Genomic DNA, 25,152 nt, shown 5'->3' on the forward strand with positions numbered 1-25,152 from the left:
CCTGTTACATTTCTGGCATGTTATTCTGGGGTTAATCAGTGCTCCTGAGTGTCACTCAAAACTACCAGATGTGACTCTAATGGAGAGCTGCTAGTTGCCTGATGTCTATTTTATCACTAATGTGACTAGAGTACTCAAAAAAGTTTTTTTTTAAAAAAAAAAGGAAAAAAAGGGGAAAAAAAGAATACATAGCTTAGCAAGTATGAGGAAACTCTATTTAGAAAGTGGCTCTATTTGTAGATATCTGCTTTTAAGTATTCAGTCAACTGATTTTTTCAATATTAATTAATCACAAGACTATCTGCACTTGTTTTATCAGGAAAGATTCATGCAAAAGAGTACTTAGGATTTTTTATATGTCCTGTAGGGGGTAAAAGGCTGTTATTATTAATTTAACTATTTCAATTCTTAAAAGTTCTCAAACACATGCATTATGAATAATCTCCACCAAAAACACCACAGAAATTTCTATCATGACTATGCCTTTTAGGCTGAAGCAGAGTCCCATTGAAGTAAACAGTGCCATGAAGACAGAAAGACAGATTGTTTTCCCCCAAAAGGAGCTTAAAAATCAGTCATAATGAAGGACTGAAATTATTTTCATTTAATTACAAACCCCAAATCCATCCAGCTCTAGATCCAGTATGAATCAAAAACTGAAACTTGAGATATCCCAAGACTCCTTTTCCATTCTGGTTCATATCCGAGATTGGCTCTAGAATTACCAGATGTTTGACAACCAGCAGACTGGAACCTCCAGTTTGTATTTGTGATATGTGCTTAGATTAAGCAAATTGCAGACATTTAAATAGAGGGATACTTATTCAAATATCATCTTTAGCAGTGGCTCCAGTTCCACTGGATCTAGACTTTATTTATGGATCCAAACAGAGCTGATACAAATTTTTTAACCAAAGCTCAACTATCTCATTGTTGTTTCAGATTGCATTATACTGATGTTTACTTACCATGTAAACAAACTTTTACTGTGTTTTTGCCAGCTTTTCCTCCTCATCCATTCACTCCAGTAATGTTATTTCTTTCAGCAGGCTTTGGCTTCAGAAAGCCTGCCTGTCATTTGAAAATAAAAGTAAAATGTGTAACACTTGCAGCCACACTCTGTTCATCCTATTCAGTTTTACCAGAACCAACAAGGTCACCTAAGGATGCCTGGAACTGAGTAGGGCAAAGAAACAACTCACATGTCCTGAGGCCTGGCAGAGAGCAAGTTTCAAAACTGCCTCCACATCTTAGAGTTTTAAACTATGAAACACATATTTGGAATAAATAAATCTCAAAGTTTCAGGGAGAACTTGGGAGGTGAGCTTGATTCAGGAATTGCCATTTTTTTGTCTGGCTTCATTTTATTTTCTGCCCTGAATTTTAATAGGGTAGAATTGATTAATGTTAGTTTCTGAAATAGAAATTGAATCTAAAATTGAATTCTCTTGAAAGTTCCAGGGTATGTTCTTGTCATAATGCAAATCTTTAGCTGCTGATGGCAGCTGAAGTTATCTTCAAATCTATTCCCAACCTGGAGATTAAAACAGTGCACATGGAGAACATCAAGAAGGCAGTTTTTCTAAGCATCATCTTCAAATACTTTGTAATTTTAATTTTTAAGCAAACTCTAACTTCAACAAAGCATGAATTATAAACCTTGCAATGAGAATGGAGATGGTAACTGTCTTTCATTTTGCTCTCTGAGTGAACAAGACCCTTTCCCTTCTGACATCTTAGAAAATATTGATATATATTTAATGAAAAGCACAATTTGACCTTAATTCACTGACCTAAAACATTTATATGCCTTTGTTCCTTTTAATTTTCAGTGAATATGATGTAGTGTCCTAAACACACCCCCAAAGAGCACTATCGAAGCACGTTTCATAAAATAGAAGGTAAGTTGATTTTTTGGCACTTTTCTGATGGGTTCTGATGGGCTTTTCACATTGCCCAGATATCATTTAAAGATAACATGTTAAAGAAGAATTCTGAGGAAGAAAATCCACCCTTACCATTACCATATCTTCCTTCAACTGAATTAATAATACTGAGAAAGGTAGAGAAATTATGGGTTATTCTGAGGGCTCAGAATTCTGCAGATATCATGTTTTCAGCTCCTTACACATTTAATATGTGTAAATGTGTGCCTGTGTCTGTACATATGCACACAACACAGTCCACAGTTTTTCACTTGTGAATTCCTTGCACCATAAACAGACAAGTCATCATAAGCTGTAGCTTTAATAATTCCTTGTCAGCAAATGTAGCACAGAAACTCAGCCAGGAGTACACTGGATACAGATAACATTGGTAATGCCAACAAAAAGGATCTAGCTAGATGTGATTATTTTTCTTTTTTTTTAAAAGAGCAGTTTAGCAGTAAGGATATTTATAGTTCTGGGAGCATAGGAGAAACATGAAGTTAAACTTAGAAAGTCAAAGGGATCAGTTAAGAAGAGGTAAGGGAAATACAGCTGTTATAACTGAGTCTCTCACCAAGGCAATGATCACCTCTATGAGGTGCATTGCAATCCTCTCTTATACATGCTAGAAAAATGGAACACTGAACAGGAGAATTTGAAACTGCTTAAACCTCTATAAAGGGGCTAAACAAAACATCACAGAGCTGACTTCATCCCATTATGAATTTAGGGAAACAACACTTCCACTCTGTTTATCAATTTACCCAGCCCTGCCTATGCTGTAACAGCAGTTCTACAGAACTTAATTAACTGGTACCTATAAAGTACTGCAAAGTTTAATATTAAAGTGGCTAAGCAAGTGCAAACTATTACTATTTTTAATATGGAGACCTGTTCCTCAGAAAGAGATAGAGTCTTACTGCACACTAAGGAATGGCTTAGGCCCAAAAAAAACCCAGTGAAGATAAAACAAACAGAAACAAAACTCATAGTTTTAATTGGGGTCTCTCTTAGTTTAAAAACTATGAAGGGAAAACTAGGTGAAGAGATCAAGAATAAAAAAAAAGAGTAGCAACCATTTTTTCCTGTATTTAATATTCTTAAGTGCAACTAAAATACAAAGTAGGAAAGCAGCAAATTCTAAAGATAAAATGCAAAGGTTTGCAAGTGTTTGTCTATCAAACCAATTCCCTTCACATTAGTGTTTGGAAACCTTTTCCATGCTCTTGGGTGTGGTCATTAGCAGTAAATGAGTTGGCACAAGTGACACAAACTTGCTGTGGGGAACTGCACAGTGTTGGTGCCACTGCGCTGGGTACTGCTGGCACTGCCAGGGGGCAGGTCCTTCTCTAATTTTCAGCAGGCTCTGGTCCTCACAGGGAAGGGGACCATTACAGCAGCCTGTCCAGTGAACATGTAAGAGGGTGTTAACAACACATCTCTCCGGGAGAACACAGGGGATCCTCTCCCATTGTCTCAGCAGTGACAGCAATGAGCGCGGGCTCCCAGACGAGCTCGCTGGGAGACAGGAACCTTCTGCACTGCAGCTGCTTTAAGCCTCAGCCCTTAATGGCTTTCTGACAAACCTTTGGTTGTCTCTTCAGTAGCAAGCAGACATGCCCTTTCAAATTCCCACTTTATTTTTAACATCTTCATCCCAAGCTGGCACGCTCTTTGCACACATTTTTCCTGTGTATACATTCACATCACACACACACAAACAACAACCTGCTCTAATAAATACCTTTGAGCACCTTCAAACCACTTGTCTGTTGCATCTTTTTTCCTTCTTGGACAGCTGATCAAGCAAAGGAATATAAACTCTTTTTTTTTTTTTTTTGACACACAATACTAATAATGAGATTTCAAAACACGTCTAAGGATGGAAATGCATTACTGAGGTTGACTTATCTCCTAAAGCTGTGCTGTGATTTGGTCACTGCATTTATCTCTGTCTCAAGAAAGCTGGTGGTCTCTCATGTCAGAGAAGACACAGATGCTTTTATAGCTCAATAAGTGCTTTGTTCCTTAGGATGCTCGAAGTCCAGAAAGGCATGATGAAAATCTTCCACAATGCAAGAAGGCTGCTGGGCTGTGTGGTAATGCTGCCAACACAGTGTCACTGTGGCAGTGCCTTTTTAAGTGTTCTTTATGCTCGTATTTGCACATCTGCACTCTGATAATCCCACCTGCTAGAGCTGGTTGTTCACTTTCTTACACTCTCTCTAAATTACACTCAAAAGGCACTGGGTGCTGGGGGACTGTGTGTGTTAAACTGCTGCCCTTGAATGTTGCCCAGCAGAGCTACACATGGCAAAGTGGGCATGTTGGAAAGATGTGTTGCAATTAGGAAGTGTGGGCAAGGAATTTCTTAATCTAACACCCAGAATTCTTCAGCCCCATCATGTTTATGGCTAAAAGTTCTTTTGGGTCTAGCAGTCCAACAGTGAATGAGATAGAAGGTTTGCTGAGTAATCCCAGGTACTGGTAGAAGCATATCACAAACCTGCCTCAAGCCGTGCTTTGGAATAAAATGCAATGAAATTATAAGAAATATTTTTATTTATTATGTTCTTACTACAATTAAGCACCTGAATGAAAGAACTTATCTTAGAAGGAATGTGTTTTTCATTCACTAAACTGAAGTGGCTTATAAGTCTCCTGATCTCACTGTTGAGCACTAGTTTTTACAACATTAGTTTTTCAACAACACAGTCCTAGAAAACTAGTAGATATAGCTGCCTACTAGCCCCTTCAAATCATTAACTTCATCCCTTCTATTTCTCCACATGCCACTATCATCATACATGAGCACGAGCAGCATTTCTAAATGTCATTTGGCTTAGTATGAAGGCCTACTAGTAAGGAGATAATGCTGGCACTTCAAAAAAAAAGCAGAAAGAAAGCACAAAACAAAAAACTCTCAAAACACATACACCTGACAGCATTTTGCCCACACCTGAAATTAATTAGATGGTCTGAAAAACAAAACTCCAACAAAAGATGAAAAGTGAAACACAACACTGCAAGAATTTCTCCCACTCCTGGGACCAGTATTTTTTTAGATTTGTTGATTGTCAGATTACAGAAATAAAAGAGATATGAAAAATAATGCAGGAAAAACACACATCAGCCACATTTTTCAAAGTGCTCAGGCACTGAAACAAGCATCCAGATGCTCTTGCTCTGTTCACATCTTAATTAGCGATGATTAGTCAGTAATCTGGAATCTTAAAAGTATCACGTATGACATCAGGTTATTTCCACTTTTGACTGGTCTCTAAGTGCTCACTTAGACTGATTTAAAAAAAACTCCAACCTTTCAGCTGCCTAGGTAACACATTTTCTGATGTTCATTGCTAAATTTTAGATAATATTTCTCAAGAGGCCTTATGTAATTAAAAAGGTTTTAATCACTAATATCCTGTGGAGAAGGAAGGCTGTTGATGATGTGCCAGAGTGTGCTCAGGACTGGATTGAACGTAAAGGAAGCTCCTGATCCTCCTCAGGGTGTTCCCTCCTGCACACTCAGACCACCTTACCCAGCAAAGCAGGCAGTGCTGGGCAGAAATTACATCACAGTCTACAAGTTCTCCTGATTTAATAAAAAAATGACCTCCTGCTAGATCACATCTCCTGCTGTCTGTTCAGCTCCCTGTTAGCACCCCATTCCCTGAGCACCCGGCCATCACTGCCACAGCACCAGGTGCTTCACAGTCACCCAGGGATTTCTTTCTCCGGACTTACACTCCATTTAGCAAGCCAATATTCCTCATTTTCAGTAGGAGAATTGAAATGGCAAAAAGTCTGAGATGAAATTGGAGGTTCAATCCTGCCTCCCAGGCTCAGTGCACAGTGCTAGTCCCTGGTCCAGCCCCACCCGGTGTCCTCTCGTGCTGTAAGGAGAGGACAGCACATGAGATCACTCCCTGGCTGAGATGAACTGGAGAGGGCTGCTCTCAGAACATCCTGCAGGAAGGTTTTTCCACAGTTCTGCCACCTCCTAAATCATGTCAATGCACAGAACATTCTGAGAACCTTCTGTTTCAGGAAGTTTGTAATCACCTGCAGTACATGAACGCAGAAAGAAAATGTATTTCCTCTGTTAGGAACAGTAGTAATGTCTTAATTCCACAAGTAAATACCAAAACCTAAAGCAGCAATTAATCATAAGTGGAGACCACAGAGCTGAAGTCTATCACGTGCACCCACAGCCACATTACAGAATCAGGAGGAGAGGAGACAAACAAAAATACCCCATAGCTGAATTGTTGCTGAATTCCCAAATCAGAGGCCTTGCCCCCTCCGAAGCTGGAAGGGATCCAGATGTGGCAGATGAGAGCAGTTTATCCAGGATCCAAACCTTTTCTCAGTGAGGTCAATTGAAAAACTCCTTGTAGTTTAAGTGGACTTCAGCAAAACTAATTCCTAGTTTGTCATTTTACCATATGTTTTCTTAGTTTGTATCCATTACTTATAATCTAAATTATTTTATACCCCTTGTTAGGTTGAAGGTAGTGTGCATTTTGATGTTTGTGAGAGACAACCTGGCCTGTTCTAATACATCTAATATAAATGTGCTGTTATCGGGGTCAAGAGCTTCCATTAGCTTTTATGGAAAAAACCCCTGTGAATTACAAGACATGAAACAAGCCCAAGAAGGTTATTATCTCTTGCAGAAGACAGGTAGTGGCATAGACAGCTACAATTCTCTTTGGTTCTGTTAAGGATGAGTTTTACCACTATTTAAGCCCTTGGCCTTTGCACTTCAGCTAGGTGTGTTCTGCCACCCACACAAGTTTCTAACCAAAGCCTGAGTTCAGTATGTGTGCAATATTTCTGAGTCCCAAAAGATACTGCAACATTTGGTACAGCCAAACATCTTGCTTAATTCATTATTCACTATTTAAAATTTTGTCAGAAATCCAGGCATGAAGTGAAAGAATAAAAAAAGTCAGATAAAGAAGTTAAGCAATCCCACCATCATCAACAACATAAATAAATCAGAAAGCCCATATGCTGGAATTCATGAATCCAAAGTACATGACGAAAAACTTACACATAACAGAAATAGCACAAAACCCAGGAAAAAAGGGGCACATTTCCAGTGAGTAATTGCCACAACTAGTCCTGCATGTTTTTTTCCGTGAACATGTAGCTTTATTAAGTGTGACAGCAAACATCCCTTCCTGATGCTTCCTGTAACTTCCACATCCTCCTGGAAACAGTGGTGATCAGGGATACACAAAAAGCTTTGCTGTCAAAGCTCCCCACCAAACCCTACAATTTATGCAGCAAACTACTTGCTTTTCCCCTCCCAAGACTGCACTGACTCAAGAGAAAGTGCAATCTTTTCCATAAGTCCTTGTAGTGGCAGAGCAGAGCTTTGGGGTTTCCACCTGGGGGCAAGGGCTGCATCCCCCTTAGTCAAAACCTCTTCGAAAAGTCTCTTGCAATCTGCACAGAGAACAAGCAGCTTTGTAGCTTTGGCAACCCAGCTTTAGTCTTTCCATCACATCTCTGGGAGGAAAGCATCACTCTTGCATCTTCTTTTAAAAGATTTTAAAATGTTGATTGACTTAAATATACAAACCTGATGGCAGCTGCATACGTGTCTTTAGCAGGTGTTACAAGAGCCTGAGAAGGGACAGGTCTGGGTGGGGGTTACAGCAGAAGGTGTCCCTGCAGAGATGGACTGTAGACACCAAAGAAACAGGCACTGCTGTCAGGTAGGCATAAAAAACGAAGCCAGAAGGCTTTCTCAGCAAAAATGTGTACACTGATTTGATCAAAGTACAAAGAATTTCAATTCTTCAAATTCAAAATAAAGCTGATTGCAAATAATGAAAGCACGCTTTGCTATAAGAGATGGTACCAATCTTCTCTGAAAGGATATAAAACTCTATAAGCAAGTGTCCTCCTCTGAAAGGATACAAACCCGTGATATTGGTTTTCCATAGACTTGTTTAAAATTTTGCATGGGAAACTCTAATTATTAATTGCTCTCTGCTTTCACTGAATAAGTTTTTAGCATATTAATTCCAGGGAAATAAGATTGTAATAATAAATTGCTTAATACAATACAGAGGGTTTATATATTGAAAATATCTATCATAAAAGTTAGGTTTTGCTGTTATCTGAAAAGACTGGCAAAAATTATTGGCAGAGTATTAATAGTGCCACAAGGTTGGAAACTGTAGGTAGGAAAAATACAAGCGAAGATAGGATGTTATCAGAGACCTTCAGGCTAGAAACCTGCCTTTGAATTCCTGAATGTGTGATAAGAGGAGTTATATAACATGGTTAGAACTCAATAAACAAAGCCTGTCTGCTCAGGAAGCCAGAATTAGACCATTTGTTTCCTATAAGGAAGAATGTTTAAAGTTATTTCTCTGTCAATGGTAAAACTATGAATAAACCTAATGAAAAATATAGAATCTGTGGGAGTAAAGAATATGCTTGGCCATAACTTCATTTTGTTTAGCTATAGAAGTATTGCTAGTTAAGTGTTCCTCTATCTGAAAATATTGCATCTGGTAAGGCAGCTCTCTATTCTAATCACCCACAGAGTACGGAAAAAAGAAGTGGGGCACTGAAAACCATCACTTATCATCCTGGTAGTCTAATCTCCTTCACTTGATGAACATTTCTAGAAAATCAGCCTCATCCAACTTACCAGTACCCTGGTTAGCTGCCAATGTCTTTTGTAAAACCACCTGTGTTATGAGAAAAGTGTAAAGCTTTTTAAGAACTTACTAGAGGTCATAACGTGGGTTCACAGCACATTGTCTTTTTTTTAAAGTGAGCTCACACAAGCAGCCTTCAATCTTTTAAACACTTCCTCAACTGCAGAAAGTGGCCACTTGTGCTCAAACACTGTTCGAGTGTTCAAACAGCAAACAAACTGTGTGTATTTTGTTTCTACCTCCTTGTTCTGTTATGCACGTAGCATGGACAAGTCCAAGAGCACGCTCGGATTTCTCACTCTAGGAGTGAGTTTTTCAGCAATCCCAGCCCTCCTGACAACAAACAGGACCATTAAAAGAGGCATAACAAGCCCGGTCACTCCTGGCTTGCAGTTCCAGGCAAAGAAGGGGGAGAAGCTGCCGTTCAGGATAGAGGGAGTGAACCAAGGATGAACACGAACCAGCAGTGCACCCTTGGGGCAGTGGATGCAAACTGCACAGAGTGGGGAGCACGGGCAGGGCAGACACTCGGCCACCCTGCCGTGGCACATTTGTCCTGCCCCTGCTGCCCCCAGTTTGTGCCCCCAGTCCAGAGATGACACTGGCACACTGGACACAGTCAGGAGCACACAGTGCACTTAGAGATGGTGAAGTCAAACTCAGGGTCTTCTCACACTGCCAAAAGGTCAATAGTGACCAGACACTCAAAGTACAAACAGACACTCAAAAGAATTTTTATAGTAAGGCGAGCCAAACACTAGCACAGGCCTTGGAGGTATTTAAGACTCGTCAGAACTAGACCCAAATCAACCTGATCAAACTAGTGATATTTAGTTTCAGCAATATTTGTTGTCATGCAGTGACTGTTCTCCTGAGAAGACAATACATACGAAAGTGAAGGAGTGTTCTTTCAGTAAACTTTGACTGTATTCTATTCCAGTGTAATGGGAAAGTCCACTTATACCACTACAAATATTTGCATCTTCAAGAAGAGCTTGTATTTTTGTGATTTATACTGATAACCTGCTTTAAACAGGTACATTTCTGAGGTCTCTGTAAATTTGAGTTGTATGGGACTATGTCCAGGCAGGTGTGCAGGGGGAGCTGCTGCAGCTGAGGGTCCTGATCTTGGCCCCCACTGCTCACCCCCACAGGCAGCACCTGGGGAAATAGAGAGAAGCCTGGCAGGTAAAACACAAGGTTATTGTCCTTCCATGAGTTCTTTTCCCCTGGTTTTAACAAGGAATTACAGCTGAGGGCAGGTGCTGTAGATCACAGCAGCCCAGGGTTAATGATGGGGTTACTCTTTCCGATGAATCGATAACCTGTGGTTTGGGAGCAGCCACTGAGCCTTAAGAACTAATTCCATTAAATTAACTCCAGCTCTGTGCAAGAGATGCATGTCACTCCAGTTTTAGCTTACACATACTTTTTAAACAGAAAAAAAAAAGTTCACCCATTGCTTAAAATTCCCCACAGAATGATAATTGTTAATCAAAGGCAGGATTTAAGTTTGCTTCTGATGGTAAATGGTATTTACAGAAATGCAACAGGGATATGTGTGGCCTACAATGAACATAGTGAGAGTTTTATCTACAATTAATTTTTTCAGCAGTTATTTGAATATTTTACACTGTCCATACTCTGACAACTAGAAAATTAATAAGATAGTGATGCATTACTTCCCTGTCAGTAGATGAGAGAGTATTATCAACACAAGGATTCATAGAGATGCCCTAAAAGATGATTTATGCCTTAATTCAACTTTTGTGGTTTTCAAGTCTTATGATGATTTTATGACTTCTAAGGCTCTTACAAATGCCTTAATGATTTTTTTTCTTTAAAAAGTTTTGCCCAAAAATTTTTGTTCCATTTGGGACTACTTTAAACACTGACTTTTTTACAGCAAGATGCATTTTCTCCTAGAACTGATAAGTTATTTGGGATGTTTAAAATGGATCTTAGTGGAGTTCATAACAGAATGGGAATATTATGTTTTCTCACAACTGAAAAAATTCCGTGCAGAGTTTGGCGGTTAGCAGTAAGCTAGCTGAAAACTTCTATTTGCCCCCAAATCATTTTTTAATCAATAACAACCTACAGAGATTGAGCTTGAAAAGTAGGTTGGAGAAAGATTCAAACTCAGGAGAGGAGTAACCTTCCAGCCAACAGCTCTGTCAGTGAGCTCAGATCCCTTACCTCTGCAGTGGGCCCTTAGCAAAATGTGGTACAGGGGGTTCTCTGATCATGAACACACCAGTCAGGCTGCAGCACTAGCAGGAATCCTCAGTCTCTCATCAACATTGCTCCCCCCTGATTTAACGGTGAAATGTTCCCTGAAACCGCCAGTGGAATTCAGTGCCATGTAAAGGTGTCCAGGCTGCATTTCCCTCTTCCTTTGTGAACAGCCAGTGAGCCAGGGCAGGGCCCAGCTTTCCCAAGTCAGCTCCTGTCCCTGGCTGCACTAAGGCAGTGCCCTGTTCCCAGCTGTGTGTGCAGACTCTGCTTTCACCAGAGCAAAACCACACAACCAACCACAGCCTCTCCCAGGGAAAGTCTCCTCCTGCCCTGAAGCCATTCCTTTGTTCCCAGCCTCTTCTCTCTCCCCACCCACTCATTTAATCTTATCTGCTCTTGGCCTCACATCAAGCTGGAACTGTGCAACATATCTAATACATAAATTAGCAATAAACATTCCACTGTGATACCAGATCAAAGTTAGGAAGAGATGCTTGATTTCAGGGCCCACTTTACCCCTCAAGCAGTTACACACCTCACCTCATCCTCTATATCTCCCCTCTCCCCAGTTACAGAGCTTTCCCATGGATAATCACTGCAGAGATCTGAATACCAAGACTTCAACATGCCAGCAAGCATTAGATCAAAAGAACAGAGTAAGAAATAAACTGACATTTTCCACACAATAAATAGCTTATCATTAGCATTATATAAAGTGTTGTGACAAACTTAATTTTGGAACTATTGACAAGAGCCTGGAAGTTAGTCTTTAATCATGAACTTTTTCAAACTGCCTTTGAAAAGGGAAGTCTCTACTCTTGCTCTGGCACATCTGTTCTCAGTTTTGGATTTACTGGCACCAAAATTAACAAAATCACAAAGCTGATCTTCAGTCATCACCCAAGAGCTTTTTGTATCTGTTTGGGCTGTTCAGACTTTAGAGTTACTTTGATTCATATCATGGAAAATCATTACTCAAGTTCTTCCACTAATAGGCCCAGTTCAAATAACACTTTCCATGGGATCCCAAGTTAGCCAAGGCTAACTCTGCCTTCTTTTAATGCAAACACACTACTGTGCAAAAATGTAGGATAGGATGTTATTTGACAATAGGCTAAAATAGGCTAGAATTCCTGAGTGCAGAAACTTTGAGGAGGGAAAATCAGTTTAAAATAAAAGTATTTGTTAACAGATCCACTCTCTTCCAGTTAAATCCTTGCTGGATGAAGCCCATGCCTCAGCCATTCTTTCCAGTCCAATGCATTTCCGTGGCTTCTTGCCTTCCAGCAAGCTCTACCAGTTTCTTCTGGATTCCTGTACATGGAACGTGCTCTCTGCCATCACTTCCAAGGCTTGCCCATGACCTGCACTCAGCTTTTCCAAGAGATGTTCCCAATCATCTTCTACATGCCTCACTTCTTTCTAGCTCTCTCCCAGTGCCATGTGCTCCAGGGTACCACAGAAAGCTCTCTGAGCTGAGAATGCACAGTGAGTCCTGGGCAGGAGGATCTGCTTCCCCACTCTGCTGGCCACGTCCCCTGGAGCCAGGCAGGACCAGGCAGTGTCTTCCTCTGATCCCTCCAGACACTGCTGCACACAACAGTTGTGAACACATGAACCAGACAGAGCATTAATCTATTACATATATAAATATCAAGCATCCTATGAAGAAAAAACACATTGAAAGAGCTTAAATACTTTCTTGAATAGGGCCATCCCTAATCAGATCTGAAGCCAACAGGACCTTCTCCCCCTTCTCCAGTAGGATCAATCCACGATGACTGCAGGAGATGCTCAAAGCCAAGACAGCCTTGTACAGAGAACAAGGGCTGCTGCCACCATATTTGAGCTCTCAATTGTAATGATTTGAATATTTACTTTTATTTGAAGATGTGATCAAGTATTTACCAGAATGGGATCACTCTCCAGTCTAAGACTGTCTTCCTTTCTAACTCGGTTTATCTGCCTCCTGACTTCAAAATATCCCCTCAGATCTGCAGACCACAGCAATGTCACTTAAAATATCAAAATAGTACCCAAATTCTCTGAGCCTGAGACATGTTCAATGAATGCATAAAATCTAGCACAAAGCACCCCAAATGGTGATGGCTTTTACACAACAATTTAGTAATTAAAACACAGATCTTCTAGACACTTTTCTTCTTATTTCTTTCCCCCTCCTGCATAAGAACTAACTATTAATTCTCATAAAACTTGAAGGTAGGAAAGCACTGGCTACCTCATTAACCAGGAGGAAGAGGGGCCATGAGAAAGCTGAGCTGCTCAATGACAGCAAATGGTTGTCAGAGTCAGACTCAAAAGCCAGGAATTCTACAAGAGCATTAAGATAAAGTTGGGTTGTTGGGCAATGCCTGATGCAAAGTAGGAGGAAAGCTCAGTTTGGAACTTGTCAGCTCAGCATTTAAGTTAAGCTCAAAACAAGTCAAGGAAAATACCCTCGTAGCCAACTGAGATCCAGAAATGGCTCCAGGGTAACACAGCAACCAAGAACACAGTTTGGGAGCATTTTTGAAATTAACTGACAAGATCAAATCAGCATTTCTCATATATTTCAGAAATCCACATCCATATCTAACACTTTTTGAAAGTCAGAGGAGGCACATGCAGTTAGTGTCTCGAATGTAATCTTTGCTGGTTTTGAAAGAGAGTCTGTAGCTAACAAGCATTCACTCAAAGAACATAAACCTCTTATCAGTTACCTCTGAAACTAAGCTCACTGCACCCACTCGATGGAAACTTCAGTGTTTATAAGGGCTTACAAGATCAAAATCAATCATTCATACTTATGTTCTAAATTGTGGGGAAAAAAAGAGCTTTTAACTTCTAAAATTTTCAAACTTTCAGTCTAATAATCAAGATTATTAATATACTCCTGTTGGTATATTATGCCTCTCTCCACAATTTTTGGGGGCAAATTTCAATGGAGACAACTGCAGTTTTAAATAAACTAACATCCAGGGAAAGAACTTAAACATAAGCAGCAAGTGTACCCTATTGTTTGGCTTAATCTACAGATTATGCTTAGCTACTGTGAAAGTCTAATTTCATTTCATTTACTTTCTAAAGGGAAAGAAACCTTTACATTATTTCTTCATTACTCCTAACAAATCATCAGGTTCTTGAGGAATGAACAGACCCTCATAATTACTGCAAAACAATATCTATATATAAATATAGATAATATATTATTCATATAATATATAGCATATATAATTTATGTTACATATATATAATATAATATAACACTTTGCATTATGTGCTCTATCAAGAGGGACCCCCATGCCTGTTCTACAAGCCTGTGCAGGAGCAGAGTGCTCATCCCCACCTCCCCTGCTCTCCACAAGTTGGCACGTGGTTGGCAAAGGAGCAGGAACAGCAAGCTGTGTTTTGATTTCAGTGATCACTAGTACAGAGAGAGAACTCAATTAATAAAAATTAATTAAACACACAACTAAACCTTAAGTGCCATTAATATCTGTAACTATGTATTTAGGACAAAGACATTCATTCTTATACTCTTATGCTCTATGTTGATGTTCTATGTTCAAAGGAACTATGATGAAGTATTACCAAAAGAAAAGCAAAGGTGCTCTGTAAAAACTGCTTAATCTTAGGAAATCAAATCAAAGAATAAAACAGCAAATGAAGCACCTTTGGTGCTTGCCAGCTGAAAGTTTCATTATAAGCACCAGGTGAAAGAGGAAGAGTTTAAAGGTGTCTAATTCTCCAGAAGAGTAGAATCTCAGTTCCTTAATTTTCAGACTGTTAGAGTTCACTGTCAGGTAAGAAATATGTTTACAAAATAAGGATGTTTCAACAGTTTTCCTTCCACACCAAGGTAAAAAAAAAACAAACCAGCCAACTCCCAAAACCTTCAATATTTTCAGGGGGAGGACAGGAAACTTCTTGCCTCCTCAAATATCACACCAAACACTCCACCTCTTAAGGTCTCGTTTGAGTTGTCACTTACTGCAAATATTTAACATTATTTACCCTAAAGCCATCCATACACGTTGTGATGCAGTGTAAATAACCAAATATCCATTCTTTCTGCCCTAGGCGATATGAACTATATTTCTTCTCATATCTCACATTTTCCCCTCTTAGTTTAAAAGAATGATTTCGTGAAGAATTGGAGAGACTGCTCCTTCCCATCAGCCTTTAAAATAATATCCAGTGCTTTGTGCAAGAGCAATTAAGAAAAAGATGAGTTCTGACACAAGCTTTATTTTTTACAATAGCAAGAGAAAACGTGAAACTCAGATGGGTCTTGTTAGTGCTAAATGCACTCCTTCTGACTCCAATTTGTTTTGTTCTATTAATTTATCATCTTACATTCGGAATGATTTCGTAGTCTGCTAGGAAAAAGTCTCAGAAGCACGAAGCAGTGAGATAATGGAATGAAGACACAGCTAACTGTGATATTTCAGAGCAATTGGAGTATATTTGTGAGCACACTATTATTCTAAACACAACCCTGCAGCTCTCTGTGCCCACAGCACACACAGTGTGGGTCAGGAACAACAAATCTGAGCGTCTCAGTGGGAAAAATCTCTGAACCCTGGGAACTTCCAACCCTTACAGCTTCAGCTGGAGAGGACCCTGTAATTTCTTCATCTCTAATTGCTGTGTCTTTGCATTGATCAACTTTCTCAAGTCTATTCCAGTCAATCCTTGAACAGCACATCCAGCAAAATTGAAAAAAAAAAAACAGCAGTGCACAAAATGGCAAAGGTATTTACTGCTACTATAACTTAGATTTAGTTGGAACTGTGACTTGGGTCACACCACGATGCTTTGCTATTTAGACTGAAAGCCATGCTGAATTTTGAGACCTTTAGTATGCTCGACTGGCTTCAGGAGTCTCAGAATTCATGGCCTTCTTTTCATTCCAAAAATAATAATATCCTGCTTCATGCTTTTCTTATTTTATCTCCTGAGAACTCCTGCCAGTTCTCAGTGAACAGAGACCGTGTGAAGGACGCTGAGATATATGGGCACTTCTGCTTTCCAAGATTTTCAAAGTGTTCAACAGCACAATGAAAAACGTGCATCTGCCAGGAGTCAGTGAGAGACACACAAGATACATATTTAATATTCTTCATGATCTTCTGCAACCCCCACAAAAGAATTGAGAACTACAAACCCAGTTACATCGTAGTGAGCAGAGCTATAAAAGAAAGAACCCAAAAAGTGAGCTGAAGTGGTTTTCCAGGGGATTTGGGAGGGTTTTTTCTCTTTATCATCACCAGTGGTCAGTAAAGGCAACTCACTGGGTGGCACATCTCTGTGCTCATTCTGTGTACAGCCATGCTGAAACTTTTTTTAATAAAAAAATAAATTAAAAAAACACATCAGCAGAAAATAATTTCTATTGGGTAATTCTCATAATGAAAATTCCTTACCAAAGTTCATGCCTGACCAAAAAAAAAAAAAAAGTACCCAGAAAATCAGAAGAATTGAAACATTTTTTAGCATAAAAAAGTATTTTGGAATTGTTTGAAGTGTTTAAAACCAAAAATCAATGCAGAAATTTATTCTTTGGAGAATGCCAGTCAAAATAATACGTGGAGGAAGCCAAAGCACACTATTGATAAATACCAGCCTCCAACTTCAATGCACAAGTAGGAAAAGACCCATGAACTTCTCAGCAGTGTGAGAAGAGACACACCAAACACACTCCCTTAAGGGGCTGTGCTGCACCTCAAGGGACAGGGACCGGAGCAAACTCTGTCCTGCTGTGTCCCAGAGCTCACTGGGAACCCCCTCTGGAATTTCAGTGGCTGAGTTCCCACCAGGCTCGAGCTGAACAGCACAAATGTACTTTGCTCTTCCCAAACTGATGGATTTGCCTGAGTCGCTGTTTTTACCTTCCCTGAGGTAAATACTTCTGAATTTGGTACATTCCTGAGGAACTTTCCTGCAAGTCTTGTGGAATCACCATGGTAATCTTCTCCACTTACAGTAATTATGCTCATATTTCCTCTCTGAATACCTAAGGTAATTCTAATCTGCAGAAATAAAAGTAATTAGATAGTCAGTGTAGTACAGCTGTGGACAGCTGTAAGTAAAGCATTTACATGGGGATGGAGACATTGCAGAGCTTTAGAAAAGTCTGTTATGAAAGGCAAAAAAATAACCCAGTTCCAGTTTGTGAGAATATGCAATTTAATCCATGTAGTAATCTTGTTCATCAGTAATTACAGGAGATAAGAGTCTCCTCAATTAAGATCAGGCAGAAAATGATTTTATTTTATGTGTCCTGAGAAGTATCACATCAAAAATAATTAGAGAGAAAGACTTAAAAACTTTCAGATGTTTTAAATATATTACCTCCTTTGAAATTTAGAAAAGCTTCAAAGAAATGTCAGGTTCTGGCATGCTATGGAACGAGCACTTGTGTGCAAAAACAACAAGGCCTTTCCCCTAGTTTTATATATATTTGATGGAGCCACTCAGAAAGTAATAACTGAAAAACTAATTTAAATTCAGACATGATCCTTTGGATAACAATTTTAGCGCAATGGTTAGAATTATTAGGAATGAGCCTGTGGCAAACCCAGGATTGGGAACATGACACAAAGGAGTTTCTGTCAAGCTTTTCCAATTATTAGTCTTCTCTTCCTAGTTATTTATACTTCCTTTCAGCTCACATGTATAAGTCATACAGCAGCAATACAGCAGCTCCATCTCTGAGGAACAGTCTGCCAACCTGTCCTAGGAAGCCTGTCTGCATTTTCATGGCTTTAAGATTTTCTATGGGAGGCAAGAATGCATTTTCAAAATTTTGCTTTATTGTTACATTTCCAGAGTCTCTAATCACTCCTCATGCCTTTGGTAACCAGTCTTCAGGGCTCACTCTTACTAATTAACTCATCAATTACACGCTTGCTAATCTGTTTTATCCAAAGATAACAAAGTAGAAGGAAAAGGCAGACATGGATTTCTGTTTACTACTTAAAAAGCCATTTTAAGAAAACGTTGGTTACGCAAAACAATTCTGATCCTTCCATATGGATTTTCCAAGCATCAGTGTGAATTCAATTCGATTTGAATCACTCATTGTAGTCACTCAGTGGGCAGTTCTGTATGATATGGATCAGCTAAGCACTGTCATCAACTCATTTGAAATAATTCATTTATTGTTCACACCCAGTACACCATTTGGGACAGAGGGAGAGTACAATGAAATGAGGAGACAGACCCACTGGAAGGCAAATAATAGCACAGAGGAAAAGGAGAAATGTAATAGTCATGGACTGGAGACAAAAGAATAGAAGAGACAGAAACATGGAGATCAAAGACAAACATTGATCAAAGAAAAGGAACTGCAGACAAACCAGAACCTGTGATCAAAACCTGATGGAAAGGAGCATGGTGTGATGTGAAAAAAGGAGAGAAGAGTAAAAAACCTCAGGCTCACTGCTTCAGAATATCATATGTGCTTTTGATTCTCTACTAGTCTCTAATCCAGCCACGTGTAAGAAAGAAGTATATTAATTTCTCTACATCCCCCAGACATTAAAGATTTTTGCTTGGATGTTCTGTCATTAACTCTCCTTTGCCCACTTTGCTGTCATGTTCATCTTCTAAAACTGTTCTCAACTTGCTTGGCTGGTTGCAAGGAAGGATTTTCTCATATTTCTGTCACAAATTGCTCAACAAAGCACATGTTTTAACTCTTACCAGCTACACTCTGTCACTGGTCTAGTTTCTGCAGAGCTCCTGATGCAAATAGCTCCTAATCTCTACTTATGGAGCTGCTGCCCAATGCCAGCTGTTCGTGCCCTTCCTGGCTGAGGAGCAAGGACCTGCTCCCCAGGAAGGCAGGCCTTGGAATCACTGTGACACCTGTGGTGGAGTTCAGGTGCTTTCAGATGTAGAGAGGATTTGTGGTCCATTTCTCATGCTGCAGATTCTGGGCAGAAATAGGCCCATATCCCAAGTTCCCGGCCCTGGGGCGACGGACATTCTCAGAATCCCTGGCCTACCATAAATAATTATGTTTGGTTTTCACTGAGTTTATGAGAGCTGAACCCTGTGCAGGTTATTGCTGACAGCTCCTAGGACAGCTCTTCCATGAAATTCCCACATTTGGGTTTTGGTGGTGCTGTAGCATATCAATTCTGAGGCACCACCTGGATACCTAATTTTCTTACACTGTCTCATAATGCTGGACAAGAGGAAAGCTACAGTTTGAACTGACTGAGCAAGCCTATTTTGCCATGTAAGAGGATATTGTCCACTTTGCTTCAATAACTATTTTCCAAACAAAAATAAATTTTTTTGTGGTTTTCAGATGATCTACCAGATAACCTCTATTGGTCAAATAATTCTAAGGTTAAACTATATTCAGGATATTACTCATCAAATAGGTCAGTTGAAGCAGCCACATGGCTTTCCAAATATTTTAGGAAATCTGAAGCACTGCCACAAGACTAATTTTAGTTCTCAGAACTACACACTGGTTGACATTGGCAGGGACCTCTGGAGCTCATCTGGTCCAACCTCCCTGCTGAAGCAGGGCCAGCTAAATTCAGTTGCTCAGGACCATGTCCAGATGGATTTGGAATATCTCCAAGGAGGAAGACTCCCTGCGCCAGTGCTCAGTCACCTTCACAGTGAAAAAGTCTTTCCTGATGTTCTGAGGGAACCTCCCATGTTTGAGGTTGTGCCCATTGCCCGTGGTGCTGTCAGGGCACTGCTGGGCAGAGCCTGGCTCTGTCCTCTCTGCAGCCTCCCTTCAAACACTGATGCACATTGAGAAGGTTCCCTGAGCCTTCACTTCTCCAGTCTGAACAGCCCCAGCTCTTCCAGCCTTTCCTCACAGGAGAGATGCTCTAGTTCCTTCCTCACCTTCCTGGCCCCTCACTGGACACTGTCCAGCCTGTCCATGTCCCCTGCAGTGGGGAGCCCAACCCTGGATGCAGAGCTCCAGCTGTGGGCTCTGCTGAGCAGAGGAGGAGGATGAGCCCCCTCAGCCTGCTGAGAATGTTTTCCCTGAAGCAGCCCGGGAGACCATTCCCTGCCTTTGCCCCAAGGGCACATTGCTGGCTCATGGAGGTATCCAAAACCACTGGATGCCTACAATCTGGAAGCACTGATTGGTTTTGCACAGGTTCAGACAGAAACAATTGCCTATATTTGAAGAGCTGGCAACCAACATTTTTCTTGTGAGGACATCTTGTGGCTAATATTTCACATTATTGGCAATAAGCCATGTCATAACATTTGGCTGTAGAGAAGTGAATGGAGCATCAGGATTCTTAAATCACCTCATACCAAATGTACATCCTCATTTCACATCTAGTCCTGTTCATAAAGACGGGATCAGAATCAGGATTTATATTTCTAAGTGCCACTAGAAATTATATTTAAATATTCAGAGGTGGTTTTGTGAGATTGTTTATCCTATGGTAGCACTCAAAATATTTTTTGCTGGAGATGTTTTATACCCTCAAAAAAATTAATTGCAATAATAAGTATAACATTGGCATCTACTGGATAAAGTACTGTTAATACTGCACAACTTATGGGCCCTATAAATTGCTGTGTGTTTGGGAGGTGGTACTGTAACATCTGTTCTAGGACACGAGCCTCTAGCAGGAAGGTTGTGGATATCTTTCCAAGATATTCCAAGAACTACTATGTGCCACCCTGGGAAGATGGCAGTAGTTTTGTGAGGTACCCAAAATACTGCTGCATAAGACATTGCTAAGAAAATAAAATTTGTAAACACAACACTGTTCCACTGTACTGGATTTACCACACTGCACTCAGGTGTTTTTCCTTAGAATATTACAATGTAAAATTGCTGAGACAACTATTGAATTAGATGGACCCAGAGGACAAAAGATTTAAAACTTCAGACTTTTAGCAACTGGGATAGAAGGACAAGAAGAAAAAAAGCTTCAAAGTAATTTCCAGTGAGACTGACTCTAACACTGCCACCATCCTGACAGCAGCTGTATGAAAGCAAGGGCACTTCCCATTTTATTTCAGTGAATCTCCAGTCTCTACACTTTGCACCTCAAAGAAGCTCAGTTTAATTTGCTTCAAAAGAATTAAAAATTCATCCCCCCCTTTATCTCAGATATCCTTATGATGAGTTTTCTAGCACTGTCAGACACGAGGAAGTGATTATCTGAGATAAATTTGTTTGTATCATTTCTTGATCACAAATGATACCAAGAACAGAAAATATTTGCCTTCATAAATCAAAATTTTATAGCTATCCTAGCAATGAGTTACAGTACATTAGGATCTCAATCTACAAGCTGCTGATGAAAGATGAACTACACAGTTAATGATTTAATCAGTACACTGTGTTAATTACAAATGAAACAGAAATCAAGATGAAAATGAAATATAGAAATAGCACATATAGGACCGATCCAGCTTGCTTTTTTCACTATGGCATTCCTGTTTAAATGCAATGGGACTGGCTGCATGACTGAGGCAACGAGGGTTTAATCCTACTTATATTATCTCTCATAAGAAATATTTACATACTGCTGCCTGTAGTGTATTTTACAATATTCTCATTCTAGAGATTAACTCTATATCAAAGGAACAATATAAGAAGTTTCTAATGAAATCCAGAAGAGTTGCAAAAATCACTTTTTTGGAAATGTTCTCATTTGGGCTGTCTCATTAATCCCTTTAACCACGGAACTCACATTTTAATTGCAGATAGTACCCAGGCTCCCAAACATCCAGAAACAACTGTTCTTCCACTGCAAGCAGTCTGTAAATACCCACATTCTGTGGGCCCAGCTGTGGAGACAAGGACTGGGGGAGCTGGTGGAAAGGCAGGACAGTGCCACGGTCAGGGTGCTCGCCAAGGCCCTGCCAGATCAGCTCCCTGGGGCTGCTCAGGGGGCCAAGTGGTTCAGGCTCTCCGGGCTCGAGCTCTCCAAGGCCCTGGTAAAGCACAGCCCCACACAGCACTGCAAGGGAAGATTAACCAAAACAGCAAAGTGAAGCCCACATTCATACTTACAACTGTGACTGTAACCACAGCTTCATACAACCTTTTCAGCCTCACACTTTACCTTAAAACCCTTTTTCCCCACACTTTCTGCTCTGCGGAGGAGCAGCTCCCAGAGGGAAGTCAACACTGGCTCTTGTCAGCTCATGCAGTAGGGACTGCTCCAGATACAATAATTTAAATAAGCCTTCTGATTTCTTCATGGTGTCAGAGTTTGTTTCATTTTTCACATGGCTTCAGGACCAGAAGTCCTTCAATTTACTTTTCTCTCTCGCCTCAGTCCTGTACCTCGTGCTGTCTCAGTGTGTACCTGGCTCCCAGCTGTAACACTCACAACTGTGATGTTGTTAGTGTTAAATGCATCTGGCACTGCTTTGAAGTAGTAATATAGAATTTTTCCACACTTCTGTGGATAAAACAAATCCCAGTGCTGATCAGCATTTAATTGTGCCCCAGGGATCTCTTCCTGCCCATATGTGCAGTGCACACAAGGAAGCATCTCCTGTTGGTGGTCCCATCATAAGCTTATTAAACTCCTGACACCAACTCACTTAAAAATTGTAAAAAATACAGGAGATTGAACAAGAAGCCCAAAATCTTCACATCAAACTCCAGCAATTATGCAGTAAATAAATAATACCCTGAGCACACACACGCACACACTTTGCTTCTCTGTCTTCTTTGATAGTTGTCCTAAACCAGACCCAGAAGGGGGTGACCACACTGTGACCCTGTATTCTAGATTCAAGAATTCCTAAGGTAATTTGAGTATTTTTTGTTTTGCAAAAATCTAATCTGAGCTGAACATTTTCCATCCTTGCCAAGTGGCATGCACTCATACATATATATAAAGTAGGTATATGCGTGTGTGTATCTTGCCACAAGGATGTAGTAGAAGCAATTAAACCCTTGATAATAAATGGTTCATCAGTCCACAGGTGATGTACGATAAGTGATTGCTCCTGTAGGTAGTAATCAGCTGGTGCAATTGCTGAATTATAAATTCCCTCTGGGCTGATTGGATTTTATCAACAAGAAGCAGTGAAGGAAAAAAGAGTTTGGGGGTGAGGTTTTTTATAGTCTGAAACCTAATATTAGAAATTTGCCAATTGGAAGTGAGCGCCTTTCCCTTGAAGACACGCTCACGGTGACTGAACAGCTGTCAGAAAAATGTGACCATTTTCAGAGCAGCCTCTGGGACCACAGTGTATTTGGAGGCAAAGATTACATTCAAAGGTTTTTTTCCCACCTCAAAAAAACCCCCCAAATATGTAACTCTCATGTGTACAGAAACTGTTTTCCCATTGGTAGAAAAACATTCCATGAATCTATACAGGGACTGAAATAATGTGAGCACACTTAAATTAAAACACAAGAGCTAGTTACTATTACCAGTTGGACATTCTGTCCATACAATTTAGGGATTATATTTGAAAATATTTGTGAGATCACCAGTTCCCCTGATAGGAGCCTGAGGAACTTCTGTGTATGTTGAATTTAGACCACTGATGAAAATAAAACAGCATGTAAGTTTTAATAAAAGGTTTTTACCTGTTATCTATACCATCCATTTTTCTGTTGTTTTTTTTTTTTTAATTTTATTTTATTTTGTCACAAATTAGTTTTCTTTAAATCAAATATTAAAGCAGTAAATACAGATGTGGAAAATACTACCCATCAAAAATAAATCTAATTCAAAAAATCAAAAAGCTCTCCAAAGCAGTCTAACATGTATTTCTATGTCACAAAGTTTCTTAAGAAGTTTTTTTAAAAAAAAATAAAAATCTATTTTATTCTCACCTCTAAACTTTTGTTACTAATATTCAAAGAATCACAGGATAGTCTGAGCTAGAAGGCATATATAGGGATTATACTGTTACTTTTCAAAATATATTTAATGGAAAAAGGATATCCTAAAGAACATAAGCAACCAGAATTAATTTCAAATTGATGTTTAACAGTAGCACTGTGATTCTTTTCTTATTTTTCTGATGAAATTTCCTGTGAGCACAAGGTTGTGTCAGCCATTTCAGCTTCACTTTGGCAAGAGGGTTAAAATCCCAAAGTAAAAAGTGAAGCAGAAGGTTGTTTATTTTGACTTTTATGAGCGTGCATCAAAATCCTAATATGGTCATGGAATGCCATTACTTCCAAAAGTTATACCAAGCCCAAGTGCAACCCAATTGCTTACAGCAGCTATTCCAGCTGGGAAAAACAGTGAGGCAATATGGTATCCAATCACACACGTGGGAGCTGTTTGGTAGGGAAGAAAAATTATGGTTTTAAAGTAAAAACTTTCATAAGAAAATACAGCAGTAATATGGAGAAGTACAGATACAGCCAAATAACAAATTAGCTCTCACTAAGGAGGTTCACATGGCTCCACAACACGGATTCACACAGGAATCAAGTACCTGGCTGTGCTTCCAGAGTCAAGCAGGCAAAGCACGGCCCCCACAGCCCTTCTGCATCTTTCTCACCCAACAGAAATGAATTTTTTCAAGCAAAATTAAGTTTTTCATTTTTCCCACAGAGGCCTTTCCCGCTTCTTCATCCCCATTCACTCTCACTGCCAGGAACCACCTTGGCCTATCCCAGCTCATAAACTGGGAATGATTTTGCACTAATTCTCAGGAGTGTCACACCAGCTAAGACTCATGTGGGGCTCCAGCTGTTGGCTGCTTAAGGAGGAGCAGGATGTGCAGGCAGCTCCCTAAACCATGCCCTAAACCTCTGCTGCATCTCCAGGCACTGGCATTTGCTTCCAACGTGGATTACAAAGACTGCTGGGTAAGCCTTGTAACCCCGCTGGATTTCCTCCTATATGCTACTACCTGCATGCAAAAGTAATTACACATCATAATGTAAAATGAGATGTTAATTATCTATGTAAATCAAAAATAGTTCTCCCTCAATATCTATGATTCTTTATATTCTACTTTGTACTCTTTTATTGCAGTAATTCCTTCTCTTTCGGGTTTTTTTTCCCTTTTCTTATAGTCTAAATTAAACTATGGGACGTTTGGGATGTGGGTTATTTTAGAACATAATCAATACACAACTAGATGCTTTAGCATAACGAACAGCAGTAATAAGAACCTGGTATATGTAAGACAAATTAAAAAATGAGACCTTTGAAAACACAACAGAGGCATCAATAAATAGTTTAAGGGTCATCCCTGTTAATTTGATTATTCTGACACTGAGAAATCTACTTGCAGTGGAAAGTAGCAATTACAGTGTACTCAAATTGGACAGCAGCAAATTTGCAGCAATAACCCAATAATCC

At 39.8% G+C, this 25,152-nt stretch overlaps 1 long non-coding RNA gene across 1 annotated transcript in view; it reads right to left on the reverse strand.

Annotated features, from left to right (window-relative positions):
- Positions 1-974: 974 nt before the first annotated feature.
- LOC113952724 overlaps positions 975-25,152 on the reverse strand; it is a 43,615-nt gene continuing 19,437 nt past the window's right edge. The window contains exon 4 of the long non-coding RNA XR_003529633.1: positions 975-1,071. This is a non-coding gene — a long non-coding RNA (uncharacterized LOC113952724). The remainder of the gene's footprint in view (positions 1,072-25,152) is intronic.

Source organism: Corapipo altera, unplaced genomic scaffold (genome assembly GCF_003945725.1).
Source record: "Corapipo altera isolate COAL_440 unplaced genomic scaffold, ASM394572v1 98, whole genome shotgun sequence".
NCBI lineage: Eukaryota > Metazoa > Chordata > Aves > Passeriformes > Pipridae > Corapipo > Corapipo altera.